The 16,742-nt window shown below is 41.4% G+C and overlaps 1 protein-coding gene across 1 annotated transcript in view; it reads right to left on the reverse strand.

The window, feature by feature from the left end:
- CALD1 (caldesmon 1) overlaps positions 1-15,205 on the reverse strand; it is a 233,865-nt gene extending 218,660 nt beyond the window's left edge. The window contains exon 1 of the transcript XR_001901230.3: positions 15,085-15,205. The gene's annotated coding sequence lies outside the window, so the exon portion shown is untranslated. The remainder of the gene's footprint in view (positions 1-15,084) is intronic.
- Between the last annotated feature and the right edge of the window lie 1,537 nt (positions 15,206-16,742).

Consider the following 16,742-nt stretch of genomic DNA (forward strand, 5'->3'; position numbering starts at 1 on the left):
AAACAAAAACACAATGTGCCCAAATAGAATCTTTCAATTCTTTAAACTCGAGAGAGATACTATAATAGGAAAAACTTCAGTCAGTGTGCAAGTTGTGATAAAAAATATTTTGGAATCAAGGAACAGGATCCTTTTAGCATCCTTCAATTTTCTCTCTCTCTTCTGCCTCTAATTTGTCACATATTCCAATACTATTACCTTGCTTAGGTCATCATCATTACTTATCTGATTTTATGCAATAAGCAGGTCTCCCCCGCCTACTCTGCCACTCCATCCCCAAACCCCACCCTCAATCCGTTCTTCTGCAGCTAGAACTATGCAAGCAGGGTTATGCTACCTCCCTACTGAAAACTCACGTTTGATTTCCTACCACACTCAGGATACAACCCTACAAGTCCCTCTGCAATCTTGCCCTTCTATTGCTCAGACTTCATCTCCTACTGCTTCTGTGCTCTCTCCCTTTGCTCCAGCCAGAGTAGCCTCTGGGTGTTCCCACAACACACTGAGCACCTGGTGATCCAGCCCTCCGTGCTCTTTCCTCTGCCCAGACTTTCTCCTGCACAAATCTTCATAACTTCTTCCTGCATTTCCTTAGATCTCTGCTGAATGCCACCACATCAGTGAGACCTCATTGCCCTGTGCGAAATGAGAACCATTGTGCCACATTCCTTATCGCCCACCCTGAGTTATTTCTCTTCTTGGCATTTATTGCTGCTTGACTTACTATATATTCAATTTGATTATTTGTTCATTGACTTCCTTCCGCCCTTCGTGAGAATGGAAGCTCCTTGAGGGCTCATTCTTTGTCTGTTTTATTTGTTGCTTTATCCCCAGCACTAGATCCTGGCACATGGTAGGTAAATTAATGGATGAATGGTGCATGGATAAAGGTTAGTCATCTACAAAGAACTTAAAAGGCCAGCCCTTAATAATTTAGCTCCCAGTCCTCTGTCCAGGGGCATCTTGGACATCCCTCCCAAATCTGCCCTTACCCCCGCACTTGCATGCACACACTCACTCTCCACTCTAGCCAGATTAAACTGGTTTTCATTGTCCTGAATGTGCCTTGCTGCCTCTTGTCCTCAGGTTTTCACACATGCTGTTCTCTCTGCCTTGAGCACTGTTCCTCCATATCTGTGTCCAGCTAGCTCCCCTCTGGCCTTTTTCTAGGTAACCTTTATGACTGCCCAAGTCTGAGTTAAGAGCCCTCCTAGCCCCGACACAGTGAACTTCCAATGTAATTGTGCTCAGTCTCCTCTATTGCAATCACCCTGTGACTTTTCAGTCTCTACCTTGCACTTTGAGACTTTTGAAGACAAAGGTAGATCTGCTTTTTTCTTATGAACTCTGCAGTGCCCAGAAGAGAGCCTCAATAAATATTTGTGGAATGACTGGTCTCTTACTAGTATATTCTAGACTCTAGTTTGCTACAGGGCATTGCTCTTAGGTTTAACTTGTTCTGAGTAGTTCTTTACAAATGTGATGGTCATGCATTTTGGGGCTGAAGTCTATATGGGGTCACAGTACACCAACTAGACAGACCCACAAACTCTCCAAGGTGTTATTTTTACCTTTAGAAATAGCCACAGGGGAATAAATGCCTAATCAGTGGACTGTAGGAATTTTTAAACAATCTTCATTTGGAGAATTGCCATGTACTATCATTTCCATCAGTGTAAAGGGGCCTAGGGCTGGGAAGGAAGGGTACAGATGTAGGTGCTGAGCTGAGTGACAGGTGGCTGCCTAGATCCTCTGGGCTATTCGCAGTGTATGTTCCCAGGAAGAGACTGTCAAGCCCTGTGTACATGTAGTTGTCTCACATGTTACTATGAGAATAGCAATAAGGGGAGTCTCCTTCCCAGCATCCCTTTGGGGAATAAAAAGTAAATGTTACTTAAAAAATAAAACTGTTTCACGAAGTAAAACAGATTTTGGAGTAAAGAAACAGCCAGCCAGAATTCCACAGCGAGCTGGCAACTGTTCCACATTTTAACCATTCCCATCTGTCTAATGGGTGGCAATTAGTAACTTCTCCACTGCTATGTTCTTGGAAACACACACACACACACACACACACACCCCAATGGGAGCTGCAGATATTTAAAAGAAAGGAGAGCTAACTTCACATGCTTATATCCCAAATGACCAGTTCACTTAAAGTTTAAATGTATATGAAGTTTTCATTCATTTGCTATTAATATGATTAATATGGTTGATTATATATGTTATAAATGTGTGTGCCTATATATTTATAAATGAAATATACTAAAGTCAACAGGCAGTCATCCCAGTTCTAAAATCAGATGGTTCAACAAGAAAGTCCCTAAAGTATTTGCAGTTCTAACCATCTGTAAGTCTTGGAATTTTGACTTTAACTTTGCATCTTCTCACACAGGCTTTAGGAAAGAAGCATAGAGTTGCACACAACAGTTGGAGTCAGCCAGCATCACTCAGTATGTGGAATGTACCTGTAGAAAGTTTCTGGGTGGGCCCACATAAACTATGTTTGCTATACTGAACAGAGTCTCTGTGCTCAACTGGTTGCAAGTTTGACTCAAGGTATGAGCCTTGCATTGTCAAATAGATACTTGTGCAGAATCAACAGTACCTGTGTGAGTGAGCAAGCCATCCTCCTGTACAGCCATTCTGAAAGTTTTGTTGGACTCCTTTTTTTTTTTGAGATGGAGTCTAGCTTTGTCGCCCAGGCTGGAGTACAGTGGCATGATCTCTCCTCACTGCAACCTCTGCCTCCTGGGTTCAAGCAATTCTTCTGCCTCAGCCTCCCAAGTAGCTGGGATTACAGGCATGCACCACCATGCCTGGCTGATTTTTGCATTTTTAGTAGAGACAGGGTTTTACCATGTTGACCAGGCTGGTCTTGAACTCCTGATCTCGTGATTCACCCACCTCGGCCTTCCAAAGTGCTGGGATTATAGGCATGAGCCACCGCGCCTGGCCTCCATATTTTTAAAATAGTCATACAGGAGACCATTTGAACTCTTGTAAGACAAACCCTGATAAGAACTCAGGCCTGGAAACTGCTAGAAGTCTCCAGGCTAATTACATGAGTAACCTTTGCAGTCTGTGGGATGATGTCTTCAAGGAACACAGAGCTGCAAATCGTAGGCATCAACGGATCTATCTACAGGCAGAGCCAGGAGAATCTTTTTGAATAGAGAAACATAGAGAATGGAAGTGGGAAGGAGAACAGTAGTGTGCACTGCACAATCCAGGGGTCATCATTCACATTCTAGTCTACATAGGCTGTGCTCTCCAGAGAGAAGGGAGAGTAAAGTAAGTCCAGTTTTCATTCAATTGCACCATATGGAAAGCCAATATGAAGAACAATATGTATGCTTCGGGGGTTTATTTGATAGCCAATAACAAACAACTAAGTGTCTTGGGTTTTTGTTTTTTTTTAAAGGTCAAAGAAAAAAGCTTAAATTGACTCAAAATTTTCTGGCAAAGAAAGCGATTCATGCCAAGTTCTAATACCATATGTCTTAAAACAGCAAGAGTAAAACAGCTACTCTGAATGAAGCAAATCAGTGAAGTGCCTAGAAAAAAGAGCGTGAGTGGCAGTTTTCAAGTTACGCATAGTACTACTTTCATTCTGCATATATTTATTCACAGACTACTACTTGTCAAACTGTGCTATCAGATGGCATTTAAGGTTCATATGGGCCCATGGAAAAGTTCATATTTATATTTTTGAACTCTTGTTCTAAATGATCAGTTCACTTAAACTTAAAAGATATATGAATTAATGTTATTAATATACTATGAATCAAGTTATGAGTTTCAAGTCATAATAATATTCAGGAAGAAATAAAAACAAGTTGGCCACTTCACTGGACACCAAGATCTTTGTCTAAAAGTCATGCAGGTCCTCAATGTGGGAGCTTTAAAAGATAACAAAAGCATTATTTAGACTGAGCCTCCTGTCAGAAGTGAGAACTCCATATCATTTATAATACATAGTTTATTATAACATTAAGTTATATACTATGAATTAAACTCAATATAGAGTAGATCTTTATTTAAACCAAACCTCTCACTTACTAATAGATCGTGATTACCCATGGCCATTTGGAGCGAAATGAATAATTTCTCCAAATATAATTTTAATCATAAGAATAGAATGCAGAGCCTCAAAATGGGCCTATGAATGTAGGAAAAAATGCCATATGATAGAGGTAGTATTTTATTTTATTTTTTTTAATTTTTAATTTTTAAAATTTTTTAAATTTAAATTTTTTTTTTTTTTGGAGACGAAGTCTCACTCTTGTCCCCCAGGCTGGAGTGCAATGGCACGATTTCAGCTCACTGCAACCTCTGCCTCCTGGGTTCAAGCAATTCTCCTGCCTCATGTCTGTAATCCCAGCACTTTGGGAGGCTGAGGCAGGTGGATCACCTGAGGTCAGGAGTTCAAGATGAGTCTGGCCAACATAGTGAAACCCTGTCTGTACTAAAAATACACAAATTAGCCAGGCGTGGTGGTAGAGGTAGGATTTTAGGTAAGAGATGTCTTTTGGATGTCTATTCAATAATTTGTTGGTATTATTTGTTATCCATTTGGACAAAGATAATGTTAGATCCCTACCTCACATCATCCACCAGTCGTTTCTAGATAGATTAAATATATGAGCATAAAAAGTAAAACTACGAAAGAATCAGAGGCCATACAGGAAAATGTTTTACTTTGGGTGGGAAAGATTATCTTAAACAAGACTCAGAAGGCAAACAACACAAAGGAAAAGACCGATAAATATGACTAGAAAAACAACTTCTACACTGTGAAAAATAACACAAGTAAAATGTAAAGACAAGAGACAGAGTAAGGATAAAATATTTACATATTGATCACAAACAAAAGCTGACTGCCAGTTACGGCTGTGCAGGCTGTGTACTGTACACCACCGGGGGGAGCCATTCAAGTAGACTACAATGTGAATTGTGTCCTGAAGGAAATCCATAATCTATAAATCACTCCTCTATCAATAAGAAAAAAGGAATTGTGTCCTGAAGGAAATCCATAATCTATAAATCACTCCTCTACCAATAAGAAAAAAGATAAGCCACCCAACAGAAAAATGGGCAAAGAATATGGAAAGTAAAGGAGTAAAACCAAATAATAGTAGGCATACACAAAAATGTTCAATCTTACCTGTAATCAATGAAAAGCAAACTGAAACAATACTGAAGCATATTTTCGCCACACCAGTAATAAAAAAAAATACATAAATGCAAACAAAGAAATATCATTCCAGAGAAGCAACATTTGAAATATGTGGCATGGTGGCTGACACCTGTAATCCCAGCACTTTGGGAGGCTGGGGCAGGTAGATCACTTGAGGTCAGGTGTTCGAGACCAGCCTGGCCAACATGGTGAGACTCCGTCTCTACAAAAAAACACAAAAATTAGCTGAGAGTGTTGATGGGTGTCTGTAAACCCAGCTACTCAGAAGTCTGAGGCAGGAGAATCACTTGAACCTGGGAGGCAGATGTTACAGTAAGCCCAGATTGGGCCACTTTACTCCAACCTGGGTGACAGAGTAAGACTCCATCTAAAAATAATAATAAAATAAAGTAAAATATGTGATAGTGTTGAGTAGAGTATGGTAAAATGGTATTCTCTTGCATTACTAGGTGAGGTATAAATTTGACAATACCTATTTAAAATAAAAATTCATCTACCCTATTGTCTAACAATTTTACTTTTCCTGATCTTCTGTAAAGAAACCTTCACACACACACATATAAACTATACATTGTATTTATACAATTGTTTATAATCATATCCGTTGGAAACAGCTTATTTGTCCATAGTTAGCATTTAGTAGTTGAGTAGAATGAGATTTATATGTGGTGAAATGAAAGATCTCCACTCTAGACTGTTGAGTGAAAAAAAAGTAATTTTCCTAATGATGTATGTGGTATTACTCCAGTTATATAAAACACACATGAAGCAATATCATACATGTATTTTTTTGTACATCAAACAGTTCTTCCAGGACTACACATTTGTTAACAGAGGTACCTCTGGGAGCCTAAAGGGATTATACATGGATATCAGCAGTGGGTTTTAGGTTTACTTTTAATGTTTGGTTGAAAATTAGAGCATGTGTATTATTTTATAGACATTTCCTTTTCAACTTACACTTCTGGGCTTGTACCTTGAGACAGTGGTGGCATTAAAAAGTCATGAAGAAGACATGATACAGAATTTTTAAAATGACAGCAGCAATTTATAAGCGACAGTGGCCAATGCTAACATTTATAATACACACTTAGGTTTACCTAAAGAAGATGGTCTTACTCATCATTTTCTCTTCTCCCTTCTCTTTATAGTCTCTCCTTTCCACATCTCAGGCCCTAGCTCAGGAACCTACCCCCTAGTCACCTAGACTTTCTCTCTCTCATTCTGCTGTAATTTCCTCATGCAGGATTCAAACCCAGGCTGGTTTCATCCCATGACAAGAAGATTGTTATCTAGATGGACAGGGTAGGACTTCATCTCATCCCACAGAAGTTAAGTGTTGAACAAATAAGGTCAGGTGTTGCCTGTGGAGATGTCCCCAGCCTCCTGCCGGAGGGAAGGGACTGGAAGTTAGAATCCAACTGAGAGGGTTGAATCAGATGCTTGCTTCAAGTCAATGCAGCTAAGGGAGCTTGCAAAGCCACAGTTTGCAACAGAGTGGGCAAATACTCAGAAGAAAATACAAATTTCTGGAGTCAGAGCAGGCCAGGGAGGGACCAGCAGGCATCTGGGAATCAGAAGCATTAAATTATAGACAACAGATACAAGACAATCTGTAGTCAAGGACCGGCGCTACAAGGCAGGAGAATAAAGAACATGAAGGAGAAAGGGCAGCAAGAATGGGAAAGAGGCCCCACTGTTGTCCTGTGTGCATCTCTGCAGAAAGACTTTGTCATAGTCTTTGCAAGGCAGGAGCTACCCTCAGGGCAGTTGGCCTAGACCAGTGCTTCTTACCTGGTGTGCTTTAAGAAAACTAGCAGTGCCTAGGCTGCATCCCAGTCTAATTAAACTAACATTTCCTAGGTGGAGCCGGATGTCAGTATTTTTCATAACTCCCCAAGTGATTCTCTAGGACTCAGATGCATTGCCCTGGCCTTACAAATTTAGAGTTGGTGATTGGTGGCACCTGGCAGAAGTGAGGCATACACAGGGTGGAGAATCCTGGGAATCCACTCCCTCAGAACAATTTCATCTCATTATTTTTTTTAGTAAATGAGATGATACACCCATTTATTTTCCATAAAAATTAAGATAGCTGCTTTCATTATTTGCTCATATGAGAGCTTAGGCCCAAGGTTTATCAAGTCATCACAATTTCTGGATCCTTCGTTTCAGTTCTCTTTTCAGAGCTGAGTCTTGTCTTTTTCCTCTAGACAGGCTCCACTCCACCCCAAGGCCCAGCAGACTTTGCAGTATGGACCCAATATAGCATTCCATTAATTATATTCTGTCTGAAAATATTACATTCAACACTGAAAAGTGTGAAAAGTGGTTCTTTCTTTCTTTCTTTCTTTCTTTCTTTCTTTCTTTCTTTCTTTCTTTTTTTTTTTTTTTAATAGAGTCTTGTTCTGTTGCACAGGCTGGAGTGCAGTGGTGCCATACCGGCTCACTGAAACTTCCACCTCCCGGTTCAAGTGCTTCTCCTACCTCAGCCTCCTGAGTAGCTGGGATTATAGGCACCTGCCACCATGCCACCACTTCCGGCTAATTTTTGTATTTTTTAGTAGAGATGGGGTTTCACCATGTTGGCCAGGCTGGTCTTGAACTCCTTACCTCTGGTGATCTGTCTGCCTCAGCCTCCTAAAGTGCTGGGATTACAGGCATGAGCCACTGTGCCCAGCCTGAAAAGTGTATTTTTGATAATCGGTGCAAAGACTGGATTTATATTCTGATCTGACATAAATCAGGCTCGAAATTTATTGGCAGAAATAGAAGTTGCATAATTACTCGGCTGTGGTTATGCATTCTTGACACGTTTATCTCTCTGAGCCTGAACTCTGTACATGCATGGACACATATGAAATTCCCCACTCATGATGCCTATTTTCTGGCATTTGGAAATAGATTTATGAAGGTATCACTGTATAATATATAGTTTCACTTTTATAATTTGGATGGTTTAGGGTAGTGATGAGAAGAATCTAAACTTCTGTGTGCTAAAATCATAACTTATTCCTTTGAGAATCTGAGACTGGATGTACAAATGCAAACACGAAATGAAAAATAATTAATTTGGAAATTATTTGACTGGTTATTTTGACTAGCAAATTTCTTTGGCATCAGGCTGAAAGCTTCCTTTTCTGACAGGCTCAATACTCTCTACTTAGCCTATATGAAATAAGCGTTCTGTCCAAGTTGCACAACCAAGATGATTCATCATGCTTTTGAAAGCTATTCCATTAAGCTCTCAGGTCTGATCTTCCTGATTCTTCTGCCATTTGAAGATCCTTATTAACTTTCTCCTGGAAATCTTCCCCCAGTATGTCTTGAGCTAAAATACTGCATGAATGACATTTCTGAAAATAAACTGTGCCTTGGGTGAGGAATCAAAGGACTCAAGAGTACAGATGATAAACTTTTTTTTTCTTTTTTGAAACGGGTATCACTCTGCCACCCGGGCTGGAGTGCAGTGGCATGATCTCGGCTCACTGCAACCTCCGTCTCCTGGCTCAAGCGATCATCCCATCTCAGCCTCCCAAATAGCTGGAACCACAGGAGCACACTACAACACCCGCCTAACTTTTTGTATTTTTGGTAGAGACAGGGTTTCGCCACGTTGCCCAGGCTTCTCTTGAACTCCTGAGCTCAAGGGATTCATTGCCTCAGCCTCCTGAAGTGCTGGGACTACAGTTGTGAGCCACCATGCCCAGCCCTAGATGATAAACTTATATAATGGTTTTCTCTACCAATAATAAAGACTTTGAAGAGAAAGAAAAATCTGTGGGTTGAATGTACAATTAAAAAGATGGTAAAGAGAAGTGACATTTATAAGACGAAGCCGTGGTTTATGTACTGGGATGAATGATGTATTCTTGGTGAGGGAAGGATATTTGACCAGAATCTGGGTGACCCAACTGAAAAACTTGAAGTAAAGGAAGAAAGAAGGACAATCACCTTGATAATCCTATGAATGTGGTTCCTATGGAAGACAACAAGCGTAAGATGAGAATATGAATAAAAGTAGGGGATATGCCTGGGGATTTGCACCCCCAAAATATTGGAAAGCAGAGAGGAGATGGAAATAATACTAATAGCCTCAAAACCATTATACTAATAATAGCTGTCATTGATTGAGTACTTACTATCTCTTTTCATCTTAGAAACCACCTTACAAAGTAGGTACTGTTGTTACTTCCATTTCACAGATGGAGAAAAATGAGGCTTGTGGGAGTTAAATAACTTGCACAAGGACATGTACAGCTGGTAGGTAGAAAAACAAGGATTTGGACATGGGCAATCTAGTCCAGAGGTCACTTTATCATACTGTCTCACTGTGCATTGTGAATGAACCAAGTTGAGGTTATACCATAGTGTGATTTTTTGAGACACGGTGGGAAGGGGCTTCAGATTAAAATACAGTGATGGAGAAGCATGCCATATTCCCAAATGATAGGCTGTAATAAGGGGAGACTGAATGGTATGATATATCAATAAGATATTCACTTAAGTAACCCAAAAGCAGAAACACTGTGGAGGAGTGAGTCAGAGAAAAATGTAAGTGACCTGCTCTGGAACTTTGGTATAGGCCACCTGGCCAGAAGGAGAAAATTAATCATGCATTTTAGACAGACGAAAAAAAAACCAATATAGAAGTAATGTATAGAATTGGTCATTGAATATATATTTTATACAGTGGTGATGAGAAACTTCAACTATCGGATATTTGCTAGAGAGTTTGGTGGACATGCTCTTGACTTTTCAGAAGAAAGTGAAAGTCGATCTTTTTTTCTGTTAATAGCTAGGAATGGAAAGGATAAACATTGTCAAACATGTGCCTCAGCTTTTGAGATGGCAGGATTTTTAAGTCTGCAGGAGATAGGTATGGTTCTCCTAAGAGAAGGTACCTGGAAAGGGCTCAAATACAGTTCTAGCTGTCATTGGTAATACACGGTTCTGCTAGGAAAGAAACATGGGTCTTGGGACGCTATAAGGAGAACGTGCCACTTATAAAGTTGTGACCTCACCAACTCCAGACCCATGCTCCTGTATTCCACTGAGGCTAGGACTCCGCACAGCACCTTTCGGCTTGGCCAGCTGACACCCTGTTAGGCTCTGCCAGTAGGGGGCACCAGAGAGAGACCACAAGCCTGGATGAAGGGACGGGGGTTCCTTGCTTCTGTTGGCAAACAGGTCTTCAGGTCACCCGAGCAATGGCAGTGCCTTCCTGAAGCAGCAACTAAATCTAGTTTGCAAGATTTGTTTGTTTGTTTGTTTGTTTTAACACTTGCCATATCAACCTTCCAACTTGTCCCCCAAGACAGCTGGTCTGTGTCTTGGAAATCTGGGTGTCATGAGGCCACTCTTTCAAGTTCAGAGACACCAACACCAGCCCAGCAGCTCTCTGGGAGCCCTCCCTAAAGTTTCTCTGTTTCCCTTATAGAAGGTTCCTGTTTACTGGGAACTGCATTCCCTAAAGCGACTCGAGAGCCAGCTCTTTCTGTGAGAGTAAGAACCTCTTTTGTGTATCCCTGAGAAACCTATGTCAGTTCTTTAAATTAAATTACGGAAATATAGTCCACCCTTCCTTGGCATCACTGAACCTTACTGCTGTTTTCTGGAACTTTGAAAAACTCCCTGTACTTTTGGCGAAACAGAATTCCTTCATGGTGTTAGAATGAGCACCTGGGTCCCTGGCTCCAGGTGCATCTTGACCTTACACATCAAGCATCCTCTGAGGTGGGATCATTCCACATCCACACCTTACCTCACTCTTCTGGTCTTGGTTTTTTCTGTTGTTGCTTTGTTTTGTTTTTTTCTTTTTGAGATGGAGTTTCGCTCTTTTTGCCCAGGCTGGAGTACAATGGCGCAATCTTGGCTCACTGCAACTTCCTTGGTTCAAGCGATTCTCCTGTCTCAGCCTCCCAAGTAGTTGGGATTACAGGCATGCATCATCATGCCCAGCAAATTTTGTATTTTTAGTAGAGACGGAGTTTCACCACGTCGGCCAGGCTGGTCTTGAACTCCTGACCTCAAGTGATCTGCCCACCTCTGCCTCCCAAAATGCTGGGATTATAGGCGTGAGCCACCATGCCCAGCCCCTGGCCTTGCTTCTTAAAGGCCCAGTCCTTGCTCTGCATCCTTGAGTCACTTCTTCTATCTTTGGTTCCAGGGCTGAGAGGTATTCCTTTGTATTTGTGAAGACAAACAAATAAGTGCCTTTTCTCTTTTCATTTATTGGGCCTCTTTAGACTAATCTCCAGTTCTTGAAACATTATTTCTCACTAGATTCCTCTTTCCAAAAAGTCCAAACTGGGTTGTCTTATGCCATTTGAGCCACCACAACAAAATACTATAAACTGGGTGGCTTATAAATTATGAAAATTTATTTCTCACAGCTCCCGAGGTCGGGAAGTCCAAACTCAGGGCAGATTCAGGGTCTGGTGAGGATCTGCTTTCTGCCTATAGACAGTGCCTTCTTGCTGTGTCCCCACATGCTGAAAGGGGTGGGGGTCTCCCTCTAGCCTTTTTGATGAGGCTTTTTGAAAGGCTCCCTCTAGCCTTTTGATAATCCCATTCATGAGGACTGCCCTGATGACCTAATCACCTCCCAAACGCAGGACCTCATAATACCGTCACCTTGAGGGCTAGGGTTTCAACATGAATTTTGGAGGAGAAACAAACATTCAGACCATAGCATTTCACTCCTGCCTGTACCCAAATTCATGTCTTTTTTGGGGGGCGGGGGAGGTAGATGGAGTTTCACTCTTATTGCACAGGCTGGACTACAATGGCACAATCTTGGCTCATTGCAACCTCTACCTTCCAGGTTCAAGCGATATTCCTGTCTCTGCCTCCTCAGTAACTGGGATTACAGGTGCCTGCCACCACGCCCAGCTAATTTTTTGTATTTTTAGTAGAGACAAGGCTTCGTCATGTTGACCAGGCTGGTCTCGAACTCCTGACCTCAGGTGATCCACCCACCTTGGCCTCCCAAAGTGCTGGGATTATAGGCGTGAGCCAGTGCACTCAGCCTCCTGTCCTTCTTGCATGCGAATATATTCAATTCATCCCAAGAGCCTGAAGTTTTAACTCAGTCCAGCATCAATTTAAAAGTCTGAAGTCCAGGGTCCCATCTAAATGTCATCCAAATTAGATATGCATGAGACCCGAGGTCCTATCCATCCTGAGCTGTGAACCTCTGAAATTAAACACGTTAAGTGCTTTCAAAATAAAATGATGGGACAGGCATAGGCTAGATATTCCCATTCCAAGATGGAGAAAAAGTAAAGAAAGAAGTGGCAAATTCTGAACAAGTCCAAAATCTTAATGCTCAAGCATAATCTTTTTGGTTCAGTGTTCTGCTGTCTAGGTGCTGGGGCAGAGGTCCTGCCTTGCACACCCACTGGGATGGCAGTCCTACCTCTGCAGTTTTGCCTGCCTTCATGGCCTTGGCCAGCTCTGACACCACAGATTTTCCAGGTGTAGCCTATGGCACAGCTCTCTCGGTTTGGAGTTGAGTGCCTGCAGTTCTCCCAGGTGGGAATCACATGCTAGGGGCTCTACTGGTCTGTGGTCTCAGGGGTGGCCCCACTCCCATGGTTCCACTGGGTATTGCCTTAGTTGGGACTCTCTATGGTGGCCCCACCTTTGTGGCGTTTGTCTGCCTGGGCCTATGACATTCCAGGGCATTCTCTGCAATCCAGTTAGAGGCTGCCGTGCCCCCATGGCTTTGCTGGGTGCAGACCATGCTGCACTGGAGCCACCTGAGCTGGCCCTGGGGCAGCCAAGGGGCACAGTGATGGAGTGCAGGGAGTGGAGCCCCTGATATAAGGCTGCTCTGGGCAGTGATGGCCTTCCTTTGATATTGTTCTGCACTCCAGGACCTATGATGGGAAGGGCAGCCCCAGTGATCTCCAAAATGCTTTCTGAGTCATTCTTAATCCATTGTCTCAAACAATAGGTCCTGGATTTCATTTAAATTAAATTACAGAAATATATAGTCCACCCTTCCTTGGCATCACGAATCTTACTGCTGTTTTCTGGAATTTTGAACGACTCCCTCTAGGGTTGGCAAAACAGAATTCTTTCACATTGTTAGAATGAGCACCTGGGTTCCTGGCTCCATATGCATCTTGACCTGAGTATGAGACATCCTCTGAGGCTCAATCATTCCACATCTGCACTTTACCTCACTCTTCTGGCTTTCTTTCTCAAAGACCTATTCCTAGTTCTGCATCCTGAGTCATTTCTTCTATCTTTGGTTCCAGGGCTGAGATGATAAATGTCCCAATTATCTTGATGAATAGCACCTGGCTTCCATTGAGATGACAATCGATACCAACCTTCTTCTCAAATAATCATTTGGCTGCATGCTTGTTCTCTTCCACACAAGTTTTCTCATATTTTTTCAATATGAATAGACTAAGAATCTTCTAAAATTTTAAGCTCTGCATTCCTTTTAATTAACAATTCCATCTTTAAATCATTTCTCTCTTCTTGCATTTTACCATGAGCAATCAAGAGAAACCAGGCTACACTTTCAACACTTTGCTTAGAAATAGTTTCAGCTAAATATTTAATTTCATCACTCACAAGTTCTACCTTCCACAAAACACTAGAACAAGAACACAAAGCAGCCAAATTCTTTGCCACTTTAAAAATAGAATTGCCTTTTCTCCCATTTTCAATAACATATTTCTCATTTCCATCTGAATGGCCTTATCAGAATAACCTTTACCATTCATATTTCTACTAACATGTTCTGTTCATGACCACTTAGGTATTCTCTAAAAAGACTGAGGTTTTCTCTACTGCTCTCCTTTTTTCTTTCTGGGCCCTCAGCAATATTGCCCTTAATGGTTAGTTCACCACAGTGTAGGCTTTTTCTAGCATGCACCTCAAAACTCTTCCAGCCTCTATTCATTATCCAGTTCCAAAGCTACTTCCACATTTTAAGTATTTAGCACAGCAGCACCCCCACTTCGCAGTACTAATTTTTGTCTTAGACTGTTTGGACTGCCAGGACAAAGTACCATAAACCAGGTGGCTTATAAACAGCAAAAATGTGTTTCTTACAACTCTGGAGGCTAGCAAGCCAAGATCAAGGCAGATTTGGTGTTTGGTGCAGGTCTGCTTTCTGGATTATAGACAGCGCCTTCTTGCTGTGTCCTCACAGAGTGAAGGGGACAAAGAGTCTCTCTTCAGCCCGTTCCAGTTCATGAGGGAATGGGCCCTTATGATTTAGTCACCTCCCAAAGGCATCATCTTCTAATATTATCATCTTAGAGTTAGGATTTCAACATATGAATTTTGGGAGAGACACAAACTTTCAGACCGCAGCATGGGAGAGCATTCAAATGAGAGAGTCCAAGCTTTGACTCCTGAAGGCACCATTTCTGGAGATTCCAGTTAAGCTCTTCCTACTACCTTCCCCATAGGTTCTCTTTAGTCATCATGAACTAATAGCAGTGGCTTCATCAACCCACACAACCATGGTAGATAACACTATACATCACAAATTGAGAAATAAATACCACTATCACCACAACAAAAGGGTTTCCAAAATCTTCCAGAACTCTTGGATGCTGAGCAAAAAGAACAGGAATTGCTTATCTGTTAAGGCCACATCACACCATGTATTATAAAGAACAACTGGGAGATGAAAGGCACAACTTCTGGGACATTAAAAGAAGATGAAGTATATTTTAAGTTGCTATTTCTAAAGTATAGCAAAACGACACTTCCTCCCCCAACTTTTATTAATGTAGCCAGGGAAAATTTATCAGAGAAGATAGGTCCACGAGGTGAGAGCTGAAAGGCAATTGCCCCTTGGAATTTAAGTTAAATTCACCTCTCTAGCAGATGTTTTGATTTAAAATAGTTACCTTTTGTTCAGCTTAACTCTCAGCTCCCAAATCTTTCTGCTTTCAATTCTTCAAGGAAGGCACCCCTGAATACAATGCGAGGGAGGGAGTTTAATCCAGAATTCTTGAAAACAGCTTGATATTTTCAACTAAATCCAGTAGCGGAATGCAGGCTTAACTGGCCCCACCCAATTTCTCCCACCCAGCTATTTTTCCTTTTTGTCCAGCAAAGTTTCTTCTGGTTCCAAAGAAAGAAAAAGGAAGGAAAAGAAAAATGTTTGCTTAAACCATGAAACTCTAAACTACTAAACTAATTCTGACCAAATTTAAGATGCCTGGTACTGAATTAGGATGGAGAAAATAAGAAAAATTTTTAAATGGAGTTTTAATTTTATCTTCTCTGGTAAGAACACTTAGGTTATAGGTACAGTATAAGTGGCTTTGGATGCATTTATTTTATTAATTAAACACACGCTTATTGTGTGGCTATAAGGTGCAAGGTACTGTGCTAAAATCTATGTGGAGGTACAAAGTGAAATCTACCCTAAATATTGCTTGGTGGAGCTTATAAATCAGTAGAAAAGATTAGGTAAATATGATCAGAGAAATGTGAACACAGATTACTATGATATGTGGCACAATTAAATACATGCCAGAAAGACATGGAAGTAAAGTTCTATGGGAGTCCAGAGAAAGGGGGGCCACTTCTTTTCTCCAGGAAAGGCTTCCTGGAGGAAGAGGCGTTTCAGCTGCCCTTTCAAGAGAAACGAGAGAAAAACCTTCCAAGCCTCCTTAAGGAAGAGCACACACAAAGGGTGTAGCCAAGGAAAGGATGAGGCTCCTTTAGGGAATGACTTGCAGTACTTATCACAGTAACCAAGCCAACTCTGCCAATGTTTGGTGAAGAATATTGCTCTAGTAAACTTACTCTAATTAGCTTACTTTGATTTTGCTTGGTTTCTGGAGGAGTTCAGGTAACGTCTACATAAGTAATGTTACCTCCTCTGCTTTCAATATGTCTAACATTTAATACATAAAAGTATTAAATTAATCTTGCTCTTTCTCTCTCTTTCTCCCCATCTCTCTCTCCCTCTTCCACTTCTCTTTCAATGTGTGTGTATGCACGCACGCGCACACACACACATATACACACACACACAACTTCCTGATAGCAAGGAATAAAATAAATACTTAAAACCAACTTTAAAGAGGCAAGACTTCTGATTTTCTTCATTAAATAACCAACCTGCATTTCAAGCTGCACAGTAAATCCCATCAGAGACATCTGGAGTTAGGCCCCAGTCTTGCTTCCTGGGAACAAAGTCAAAAGATTTCAGGCCTGACAGCAGGCTCGAATATTTCCTCAGCCACTTTACCTCCCCTAGAAAAGCGACAGTTCTGTGTAATACCACCCAGTGTCTGCTTTAATAAAAATCTCTCTCATTACTACAGGCTGCTACTAGAGAAGGTTTGCCATTGGCCAAGGGCTTAACCTTGAGGCCCTGTTCTTGCATCTTCTCTCCTCGGTCTTCCCCTTGACCATGGCTGCTGCAGGAAAAGAGGGGTCTGCTGTCATCCAGACCTTAACACAGCTGGTTTATTTTTAAAATGATCGCAAACAACTAATCTGATTGGCTATTTTTCATTGAATGTATCAGCGGACTTCAGTGAGGAAATTA

This window comes from Papio anubis, chromosome 4, assembly GCF_008728515.1.
Source record: "Papio anubis isolate 15944 chromosome 4, Panubis1.0, whole genome shotgun sequence".
Lineage (NCBI taxonomy): Eukaryota > Metazoa > Chordata > Mammalia > Primates > Cercopithecidae > Papio > Papio anubis.